The sequence below is a fragment of the Durio zibethinus genome, chromosome 16, assembly GCF_047325235.1.
Source record: "Durio zibethinus cultivar Kanyao isolate XHJ-2024 chromosome 16, ASM4732523v1, whole genome shotgun sequence".
Taxonomy (NCBI): domain Eukaryota; kingdom Viridiplantae; phylum Streptophyta; class Magnoliopsida; order Malvales; family Malvaceae; genus Durio; species Durio zibethinus.
The window spans coordinates 16,929,555-16,941,777 of NC_143177.1; the positions used below are offsets into that span (position 1 = coordinate 16,929,555).

Genomic DNA, 12,223 nt, shown 5'->3' on the forward strand with positions numbered 1-12,223 from the left:
AGTAAATAGGTGTACTATTACGTTAAGACCTAGACCGAATCACTAGAGTGCACAGAAGGTTAAGGTAATTCTTTTGTCTTTATGCATTCATGATTGATAGTGTGTTTTGGGGTAGTCGCATGGCTAGGGAAAACCAAATCAGAGGCCAAACTAAGGGCTATGATGAGTTCCCACTTATAGACAAAGGAATGGAGGTTGGATAAAGAGACATGGTGACGTTCGTGGACATCCAATCGTAGAAGTGAGATGACTATTGCTAATTTGAGTGATAAGTTCAAATATAGGGAAAGATCCTTGAATGAGGCATTAGAGGAACTCATGCAGTGGAATAAGGCTTTGGAGGCCATAGTGTCAACCTTGTAAGAGGAGTTGGCTAGGCTCAGGGTTGATTACACTACATTATGAGTTGCCATAGTTGCTGGTGTGGGCTAAGACCTAAGGTGGTGCTACCTAAGCATTTCTTAAATGGTTGAAAGCTAGGGGTCATGATCATGCTACAATAAAGTGGCATGCATGAGTCATGTTGGGCTAGTATTATTGCAAAATCAAATATTCAAGTTGAGTGCACCAAGTCTCCAAGGCCTAGGAGAAATGGCCAGAGTGAGGAAAACACCAGTGTTTGTTCCTCAAAGGAGAAAGGGGATGCAAGAAAGCCTAGATTTCACAAGGTCAACAAAGCCACCAGCAGGGCCATAGAGAAAAAGCCTTTAAGTTGCTTTTTGTATGGTAGTCCACATAGGGTCAAGCAGTGCCCAAGGTGTGTAAGGCCTAAACCATTAACCAGGCAAAGAAGCTATCCGTAGGTAAGAGTAGTAGCAGTGATGAGTACCAAGTAGAGCCTATGGTGATGTGGCTCGATGCTTTTTGATTCTATCAAAACGGCAAAACCTATCCAGGAGATGAAAAAAAATGGTAATGGAGTGCTATAGCATGAGTCTCGAGTTGTAGCTAGATCCCTCTAAAAGGAATATGCAGCAAGCAACTAAAAGAAAGCAGAGGAAACATCAAGTGTACAGGTGAAAGGGACCAGTGCAGCATGGGGTTGATGATACTTGATAGAACAACCAGCATAGTACTTGTTTAGGTACGGGACTGACACATGTGAAATCTGGTTCGAAGGGCAGAAGATGAAGCTGATGTGCATAGGGGCATATAGTCCAAGTGTAGCATCCCCCTAGCAATGAGGGAATGAATGGGAGGAATGTCATGGTCTGTGGGAAGGACTAGGCCTAGTGGTTCTCACTAAGATAGGGAGCAATTATAAGGTAACTAGGACCAAGTCAAAATGCAAAAGAGACCAAGCCTAGAGGTGTAATAAAGGTTTTAGAGGCAGGACTATGACCCAAAATAGAGGTATAAGAGCCGAAATGAACTTAGGGTGCTTAGGTTAGAGGATCAGTTTGATAGCTTTTAGATAAACCTAGGCACAGGCACAGGTGTAGGCAGAATCGAATCAGGCATCAACCTAAGGAAAGGCCTTATGTGGGCATTATTGAAGAAAGAGTCCAAGCTAGTTCAAACTCTTTTCTGGTAGAGTCCATGTGAAATTAGAACTCCCCAATGTAATCTTTTTGTAATGTTTTGTATATATTGGACTCTTTGCGAGCCTTAGGATAAGAACTATGTTAGCCATTAATTCAAGGGGGCCTTAGCTATAAATAAGAGGTGCCCTCACCTTTATTGTACACATACCATAACTTAAGTAATACAAGTTTACTCTTGCCTATCTCTATTGTTCTCTTTAGCTTTCAATTAAATAGTTTATGTGTAGCCTTGTCTAGCAATAGCTTGAGGCAACTGGCCTTGCTAGTTTGAGTGTTCTTGCACCAATTTGGTTAAAAGTTGATCTGGGATGCTAGATGAATCCATTCCTAGGTCCTAGAGTTACATAAGTTAGATTATGAGTCTTGACCCATGACATAGGCACATGCCTCAATCAATATCGATAAAAGATGGCCTTTTTTATGGGTAGTTACCTCGAACACCATCGAAACATACTGGCCCTTGCTGTAGGCACTTATCTTAAACACCATCAGCATATGCTAGACCTTGGTGTAGGCACATGCCTTGACCACTATCAGTACTTGCAAACTCTTGTTGTGGGATATGCCTATTTGAAAAAAGTGTCTCGATTGTAGACACTTTCATGTCTATTGCTAGCTTATCTGTAAAATCTCTCATACTCCTTAGAGAGTGGTTGTTCGAACCCCCTTCTACCCCTCACAGAGGAATAGGTGTAGGTGATGGGCCTATCATTTCATACATCTATGGCAATGTCCTTGGAGCAAAATCCAAGTTGTGCATGCCTTCTAGCCATCTTGTACAGTGATTGGTTGCTTCAATGACCTGCAATAGCCCATGGCCTCGATCGGTTGGCAAGCATACGAAAAAAAAGCTAAGCTTAAGCTTGTGCTTATGACTGATGCTACCCCAAAACCTAGATCAAACCCCTACATTAAGTAATGCCTCCCTATGGTGGTGCAAACAGAAACTATAGTCGCAGGCTTGGTCTGGCCAAGTCTTTTAGGTATTTGGTAGTCTCATGGTCCTTTCTCATTGACCACAAAAAAGTTTTCACCTGGCCAAGCTTGTGTATGCAACCGATGCTACATAAGACCTTAGGAATAAGTCTTTGAATCTAGCAACATCCTGGGTGTTGATAGCAGAGTTTACGTGTGTAATCTTAGCTAGACCAAGCATTGGTGATGTCATGCCATTGTTGACTGCTGGATAGCAAGGGTAGTCTCATGGCCCTTGCTTGTCTTTTTCCCATGCCAAGCAATTATGGCATGGTCTTGTACATTGTTTCCTCCACTCACTCATCGAGTAATCAATTGTGTAGGTTATGGACCAGTGTGTATGGATGCTGCCAGTTGTATGCATTGGACATATGAGTGGTGCTATGGTTATACATATTGGTACGCTCCATGCTTGATGCATCAAACTGTCAACCCATCATCCTCTTTAACCTGCCTCCATGTGGTCATTGTCCCTTAGGGGTGTAATCAAGATCTTGTACTATATACCTAAAATGATGGAAACTAGATGTCTTGCCATTCCTTATCTGTTTTATGTCCTTAAGGGCTAAGGTTCTTACCATAATCTTGCCTTGTGCCACAAGCTTGCAATCTAAACATCTGTGGCCACATTGGTGCACTGGTGTTTGATCATGCTTTTGAATGTGAAATGTTTATGGGTGCAGGCACTTTGCCCTTGTTCATCCAATGCTATGCATTTTATGTGCTCAACATCCATGATGCTTATGCTTTATGTTGGCTCTTTTCCCTGCTCAGTTGGTGCATTTAGGCCCTTCAGTGCCAATGTCTTGAAGGAATGCTACCTGGTTGATCCTACCAGTAGTCATATGCTTGTCTCAAAGATTAAGCCATGCTTGTGTAAGTATGAACTAATTTGGACTACAAAACTACAAATGGCTCATTAAATCAGTTATAAATTGTTTGATGGTATCTGCTACTTGGATAACCATAATAATTTTAGAGCTAATACATCAACAATCCCTGACTTCTAGAAGGGATGCATTTATTAAACAAAAGGTTAATGCAGGCTTTGCTCTAATGACTCATGATAACTTGTGGATTGCACAGCTTTTGTGCCAGTGACACATCATTCAAATTTTTGCCCTATCAACTTTCAATGGTAGGATAGTGGCCTACTACAGTGGTCGCCTACTATGGTAGTGATGGGTGATGAAGAATTACGATTTAATTCCAATGAAAGAGCCTAAGAAATGGCTACAACATCTAAGGAAAGTAGTAGGCATGCAAATTACCCAATCTTGACATAGGGAGGTAGTGACAATAAATAACAATACTAAGCTTTATGAGTCTAGTAATTGGAATGAGTATAATCTAAATCCCTTAATAAAGATCCATTATAGGGCAAGTCTAGCACCAGTGGTCATAGCAATTCCAACTTCATTTGTGTACATGTAAGTTGTTGTAGTTAAAAGCTCATAATTGAAACTAGGGTTGGGTCATTTGGTTTGCCTCATGGTACCATAGGTCTACTAATCCCTATTACCACCAATGCACTTTTGGCCTTAACTGGCTGAATCATTCTTGTGGTGCTATTACTTTAAAGAAATTAGAGTGCTCAAAGCAGGCTTAGCTTGTATACATTAGCATGGGATAACATCATAAGATTTTGATCCTATTGTGTTGGCCTTCAGGATCAGAGTAATGATTAACAAAGACTATAGGAGGCATTTGTATTTCATAGTCAAAGGTGAAATTCTTGGATTTATGAAAGAGAAACAACTACAAAAGCATTTGCCAAGGATATTTTCATTAATCAAGAATGAAAGTTGAGGGCTCAAAGATGATTAGTTACCATCCTAGCTTCAAACATAAATGTGCCAACTAGGGATCAGCAAATGTTACTTTTAAGACTCCGTTGGCACTTTATGAGATATCAAAGTCCTTGGGTTCCAAAGGGAGTATAGCCATAAGGCTAAAACTTAAAGAAATTGATTAAAGGCCACCACCAAGAGTGGAGCCTACGACTTAATTTGATTCAACATAGGGAAACTTACCACGTCCAGACATAGTCAGGATTGACAAAATGAGAGCTCTTTCTTAGTTCTATAGGTGGTGGTACATGGCCATTCTTAGTTGGTACAGTGATTTGCTTGGTTAATTTCGTTAACGAGTGAGACCTTAGCCTGCTAACTAGCTATGCAGAGGTGATCCTTTGTGGCTAGCTTCTTAGAAGGACTGTAGCCACTCAAAACAAGGAAGTTTGAGGCAATAATAGGTCTATGATTCCTTTACATGTTTTAGGCTACACGTGTGCTACACCAATGTATTCAATGAGTCTATAGCCTTAGCCAACAAGCCTAGGTAATATTTGAAATTTCATTGTGATAGGGATAGATCATTGCTATTATTGGTCTTAAACGAGGAATTTCTAGTAAGCATGACTCATCAGTTCATGTTGACTACATCCATGTCCTTTGTATGCATTGCCTGTCACTCATACTAATTGGATGGTCTAGTGAAGTGTTTGGATCATGATGACATGGATGATTTGCTGCCTATGATATCACGAGAAATCCATTGAACCTTATCATTTAGAGGAAGGAGAAGTAGTAATAAGGTTTTCATAGGTGAACTTGCAAAGAAATCATTGTAGGAAGTTGCTCAACAAATGACCCGCAAATGTGTTAATGAAACACCATAGGGTGAGGGTGCCTCCGTGCCCCAAGCCTCTTCTAGCCCCAGATAGGGCGATGGTCAGTATCATTACTTATAGTCAAATAACGAACCCTCAATGCAAATTGCACTAAGGAAATACAATGAAAAAGAGTGCATGTGCTATTGTTATCCCATTCATGGTGCATGCACAAGTGGCATCATGACTCCTTTTGTTGTGAAAAACCAAAACGACTCTTAGTAATGGATATCTTAGCTCTCACATCAATGAAAAACATAGCAAAATGTAATAGTTGGTGTGAATTGCTAAATCTTACAATCCATTAATGCAAGTTGCACCCTAAGCCATTAGGTCGAGGGCACACCTACTTGGGTGTCATGCACCATCACTCCCTTTAACCCCCTATGCATCGGGCTTTAGGTGAAGGGGTAGAAGATGGTCTCTAGTGATCTTATCAGTTGTGGTTGTCCTAAAACTGAGTCCCCATCAATGATAACACTGTGACCATTTATGGTTAAGCTCCCAATGTGCCTTGTTTCTAGTGACATGCAATTATTGTCCATCTAAACCCCATCGAACCCCTTGTATTGCTTGATCGATGTTTGCATCGTGACCCTAGGTTAGGCAAGATTACCTGTTGAGTTTAAGCATATCAATAACTGGAGGAAAAGAAACTTACCAAGATTCCCCTAATAACGATGAGCAAATTGAGAATAGCCTAACTTGGGAATTGGGCACCCTTGACGTCTGAATTGTAGTCTGGAAAAGCATCCTTAGTAGCAAACCAAGCCAAGTCCTTTGGAAAGGGGCACTAGAGAGGGTGAAAGCCTCATTTTTCCTAGACCTTGTTGCACCATGAGGTAGTATCTGTGAGTCAGTTTATTTGGGTATACAGCCCTAATCTGATGGTAAATTCCATCCAAGGTTGAATACAAGTGAGAGACTGATAACAAACAAGTATTGCTAGAGAAAGATGAAAATGACTTTGAAAATAGAGTCAAAAAGTACTCAAAATTATCATGAGGGAAGAGATGGTGGCCAGTGATATGCCTTGATCAGATGTGGAACAACAAGAAATAGTTCATCGATTGGCTTAGAGCATGGGCTAACGTAGGTCGTGATAGCGGCCCAAGCCTAAGCTTTTGATATGCCAACGAAGACATCATCACCATGATCATGGAATGCAACTCGTGCCATTTTTGCATGCCTCGACATTGGCATGCTCCTAGCATCGACCTATAGGCTCCCTATCTAACCTGTCTTAACACATAGACCAAAGAGTTTGACATGTGTGTGAGTCAATGAGCTAGAAAACCCACAAGGCAAAAAGAAGTTGATTGGCGAGATCCCTTGTAGGTGCACCACTGATTGACCTTGATCTTTTAAGAAGGGTTTGAGTGTGAGAATATGTCTCAAGACCCAAAAGATGGTGAACTATGCTTGAGTGAGGCGAAGCTAAAGAAAACTTTAGTGAAAGCCCACAATGATACTGATATGTAAATCATTCATTTGACATGGGTATAGGGGAAAAAGACTAAATGAACCATCTAGTAGTTGGTTCCCTCTAAAGTTTCCCCCAGGATAGCTAGAACCTTTAGTGAGTTATATCAAGTAGAGCCAATGATTAGAGGCATTAGGGGCGCAATGCCCTCGATTCTCAAACTTTAAATAGGTAATCAAAACTGGCAATGTGGGACGAATCGAAAGTAGGGTTATGGTGCCCAACTACATGCTAACCAAAAATCCACAAAAGGGTGTTGGTCAATTAAGACAATAAGATGATGGTCATGGAAGTCCAAATCTACTAAGGAATGTATAGCAACTCACCTACTAAATCAACTAGCCTTGAAAATGGATGGTGTTTAAGCTCGTGACCTATACCAACCATTAGGGCATAGGCTAGGCCTTGATGAGAAGGAGGGCACAGCAATGTCATTTCTACCTAGTGCCCTAAATGTCAGAGTGAAAAAATTCAACAAAGCATGGGTAAACAACGGGAGTAGCTATGACTCTTTTAAGGAAGCCAAATGCCTTATCATATAATTAGTGACGTGCATGAATGGATTAATGAGATTCCCACTGTCCCTATCTACTATCCAGCAATACCATAGCCAAAGGAATGGGCTTGGTAGAATCAACACAGAATAAAGACCCTATTGAGCTTGACTCTAGTCTGACTTTGTGAAATAACTTGAGAGGTGTAGGTAAGTGGGAATCCTAGGGCAAAATTGAAATACCACTACTTCTAATGTTATTTTACTTATTCCATGAATCAAAGGTGGGGCATGACCCTTCTTTTTGGACCTAAAGCTAGCCTTGATCTATCAATCCAAGCAAAGATATTGTTAGGTGGAGAGTTTGGTTAAGGCAGCACGTTTGTTAAAAGGTAATGCTGGTGTCCTAAGGTGAGCTCAATAAGAACAAAAATTTCATGTGGAACAAAAGGGTAAAAGCTCATTTGATTCTAATTTTCAATATGAATACAAACCATGAAAGTGTGGCCTATCGATCCTTTAGACCTTTGAAATTTGAAGCTAAAGGTGTTAAAAAAGTTACCACAGAGATAACTAGCTTGTGGCAGCCAAGTGTTCATAGGGACATTGCTTTTTTATCCTTTAATGTTGGCTCTTCCTATCATTGTGAAGCAAAATTCACAATGTGTTGGATTGTTCACCCACCAATAGGGAACGGGAGCTGGGTTTAGACCATGATGAGACAAGTTAGTTTTACCCTACTGATGGCTATGTCACAATACTAATTCAACATAGTATGAGAAGAACCATTGATTAACACAATCAGTCATAGAGCTTGGTTGAAAAGCCAATGGCATAAAGCTATCGTACATTAGATTACGACTAAACACCTTTAAGTCAGAATCCAGGTTGGATGTGATGCATGTGCTCGTCATCCAATTGTCGATCGACCTATAGTAAAAGCCTGTCACCCCCTAGGGCACATGTCATAAGTGTAGCCCTTGAGGCAGATAAGTTGTGTGGGCCTCTTTTGAGCTCAATTCCTAATGAGCTACAAGTGGAATCCTTTGTAGATGACTTAAATATATGATGGGGTATTGTAAGTTCTAGCATGGCCTTGCTACCATGGTCCACTAAGATTCAACCCTTTGTCACTTCGATTCATCCCTACCCCCCACATCCACCAAAGTCCTACTGCAGCCCTCTGGGTTAGGGATGAATGATGTTCTTAATTACAATTGATTTGGAAGGCGATGACATCCCTTCTTATAGTGTCCAAGTAAATGACAACCAAATGCCCTTGGTATTGTTACAAGGATGGGCTCACCCTTATTGTAGGCATTCACCTCAAACTCCATCGGCACACATTAGCCCTTGGATTAGTTTAGCCTGCATGCCATCAATAGCACTTGGCCTTTGGATTGTGTGGGCAATTGTGCCCAACACCATCAGTAGATGTTGGCCTATTGTTGCCTCAAATCCTATCTGTAGATGCTAGCCCCTTGGCTAGGGATGCTACCTCAAACACCATGATAGATGCTAGCACTTGGTGCGAGCACTTACCTCGATCACTATTAGCATAAGAAGGCCCTTGCTGTAGGTTGTTACTTTGGACACCTCTTTGCTAGATGCTAGCACTTGGGGGGTTTTACTTCAAACACCTTTTTGGTAGATGCTGGCACTTGGTAAGGCATGTGTACCATGACCTTTCCACACAAGGCATTTATCCACCCCTTGATCGCCATTGGCACCAAATGGTGATTTGTGTGGCCTTGGACAAGGAATTGATTCCATCTACCAAAGTCAGCCTACCAAACTCAAATGCTTAGCATAATTCCAACTTGTCAAAGATTGCGCTAATGTACTAGGCCTTTTAGAAGCTGACAAATCTAATCCTCTTAGGACTGTGTTCAGGCATGCCTGCACTTAGGTTTGGTTATGCACTCATACCTTGATCATGAGTGCCCACACTTGGGTCTGACTGTGTGCCTACGTATCACTCACCAGTGCTCGTACTTGGTCCTAGCTCAATTATGTCAAACTTGAACACCTTGCTTGAGTCTTTGGAGACCTGAACACTACCTATACCTATACCATAGTCTCTAATAGGCCTTAAGGCCTAGTCACCTTGGCTGTCAGACCTTGTCCTACAAAAATTGGAACTATTCCTTAACTCAAAGAGAACCCCTAGGCTTGGACTAGCTTGCTGATCATGACACATGCAAATGCCTCAACCACCATCGAGACATGTTAGCCCTCGGTCTTAGCATATGCTTTGACCACCATCAATGCATCTGGCCTTTAATGTAGATAGCTCTATCGAACACCATCAATACATGCTAGGCCTTACACCATGAGCCTCCAATAGGCCTCAAGGCCTAGTTCCCTTAGTTATTAAACCCTATCTTGCAAGAACTAGAATTGCTTCTTGACTTAGAGAGAACCTTTGGGCCTAGACCAACTTATAGACTGTGACACATGCACATATCTCGACCACCATTGGGATATGCTGGTCCTTGGTCTTGGCTCATGCTATGACCACCATTGGTACATGCTGGCCCTTTATGTGGTCAATTCCCTCGAACACCATCTACACATGTTGGGTTATGCACTAGAATGGGTATCTTAGGCTTAGAACATGCACTATGCACCATGCACACCACAACTGGCCAGTACCTGGGTTTTAATACATCTTCATATTTCTTCCATGCTAATTCCATTTTTTTGGCTTGTCAATTCATCTAAGTGCTCACCAGTGTTTACACCTGGGCTTGGATCAATTCTGCAAAGCTAGAACATCGTGCCTGAGCCTCTGGAGTCTTGATCACTACCCATGCAACTATTTTAGGCTAGTGCCCTATGACTTAGGCCTCTAGTAGGCCTTAAGGCCTGGTCACCCTAGTAGTCAAACCCTTTCCTACTTGAACTATAATTGCTTCTTGACTCAGAGAAAACCTTTGGGACTGGACTAGCTTGCAGACCAAGACATAAGCACATGCCTTAACTAGCATCAAGATATGTTGGTCCTTGGCCTCAGCACAAGCTTCAACCACCATCAACACATGTAGCCCTTTATGCAGGCAGTTCCCTTAAACACCATCAGCACATGCTGAGCCATACACCATGCATAGGTATCTTGGGCACGGGCCTTGCACAAATCGCACCATGATTGAGCAGTAGGTGGGTTTAGGCACAACTTCATATTTTTACCATGCCAACACCATTTTTATGGCCTATAAATTCACATAAGCACTCACCAGCCCCCGTAACTGGGCTTGGCTCAATTCTGCTAAACTTGAACATCATGCTTGAGCCTTTGGAGTCTTGATCACTGCTCATGCCATTGTTTTAGGCTATTTCCCCTTGACCTAGGCTCTAATAGGCCTTAAGGCTTGGTCCCTCTAGCAATCAAACCCTTTCTCACTAGAACTGGAACTACTCTTCGACTAGAAAAGAACTTTTGGGCCTAAACCAACTTCCAGAACATGACACATGCACATGCCTCAACCACTATTAGGACATGTTGGCCCTTGGTCTTTGCACTTACTTCAACCACCATCAGCACATGCTGGCCCTTTGTACAGGTAGTTCCCTAGAACACCATTAGCATATGCTAGGCATGCATCGAACGTGTGTATCTTATTCCTGGGTTATCCATGATGTGCACCGTGATCGGGTAGTGGGTGAGTTTAACCACATCTTCACATTTCTACTATGCTAATGCCATTCTTATGGCTTGTAAATTCATAAAATGCTCACTAGTGCCTGCACTTGGCCTTAGCTTAAATTTGTTAAATCTAAACACCATGTCTAAGCTACTAAAGTCTTGATCGCTACCTTTACCACTATTCTAGGCTAGTTGCCCATGACCTAGACCTTTAGTATGCCTCAAGGCTTGGTCCCCCTAGCTGTTAGACTCTATCTTACTAAAATTGAAACTACTCTTTGACTTAAAAAGAACCCTTAGGCCTAGTCTAACTTATAGATCATGGCACAAACACATCCCTCAATTGCTATCAGGACATGTTAGCCTTTGTTCTTGTCACATGTTTTGACCACCATCGACGCATGCTAGCTCTTTATGTAGGCAATTACTTTAAACACCATCAGCACATGCAAGGTCGTACACCAAGTGTCGATATCCTGGGCTCGAGCTATGCATCATGCACACCATGACTGGGTAGTAGGTGGATTTAAGCACAACTTCATATTTATGCCATGCAATGCCATTTTTATGGCTTGTAAATTCCTATAACCCTCACCAATGCTAGCACCTAGGCATGGCTCAATTCTATGAAACCTAAACAACAAGTCTGAGCCTCTAGAGTCTTAAACACTACCCATACCACTATTTTGGGTTTGTTCCCCATGTCCTGGACCTATAGTATGCCTCAAGGCCTGGTCCCTTGGCTATTAGACACTATCTCACTAGAACTAGAATTACTCCTTAACTCGGAGATAACCATTAGGCATGAACTAGCTTGCAAACCATGGAACATGCACATGCCTTGACTACCATCGGGACGTGTTGGCCCTTGGTCGTATTACATGCTTTGACCACCAATGACACATGTTGGCCCTTTGTTCGAGTAATTCACTCAAACATCATTGGCACATGCTGGGCCACACACTATGTGCGAGCATTCTGGGCCTGGGCTATACACCATGCACACCGTGACTAGGCAGTAGGTGGGTTCAGGCACATTTTCATATTTTTACTGTACCAATGCCATTTTTATGACTTTTCATTTCATCTAAGTGCTCACTAGTGCCCACACTTGGGCTTGGCTCAATTTTACCAAACTCGAACATTATGCCTGAGCCTCTAGAGTCTTGATCGCTGCCGTACCACTATTCTGGGCTAGTGCCCCATGACCTAGGCCTTTAATAGGCCTCAAGGCCTGGTCCGCTTAACGGTTCAACCATTTCTCACTAGAACTAGAACTGCTCCTTTATTTGAAGAGAACCCCTAGGCCTAGACCAACTTGCAGACCATGACACAAGCACATGCCTTGACTAGCATTAGGACTTGTTGGCCCTTGGTCTCGACACATGCTTTATCCACCATCGGCACAAGT

General features: G+C 42.1%; 3 pseudogenes; all 3 read left to right on the top strand.

Annotated features, from left to right (window-relative positions):
- Positions 1-3,337: 3,337 nt before the first annotated feature.
- LOC149514341 (18S ribosomal RNA) lies at positions 3,338-5,148 on the top strand (annotated as a pseudogene).
- A 255-nt stretch (positions 5,149-5,403) lies between these two features.
- On the top strand, positions 5,404-5,550 carry LOC149514342 (5.8S ribosomal RNA; annotated as a pseudogene).
- A 232-nt stretch (positions 5,551-5,782) lies between these two features.
- Positions 5,783-8,310, top strand: LOC149514343 (25S ribosomal RNA; annotated as a pseudogene).
- The last annotated feature ends 3,913 nt before the right edge of the window (positions 8,311-12,223 follow it).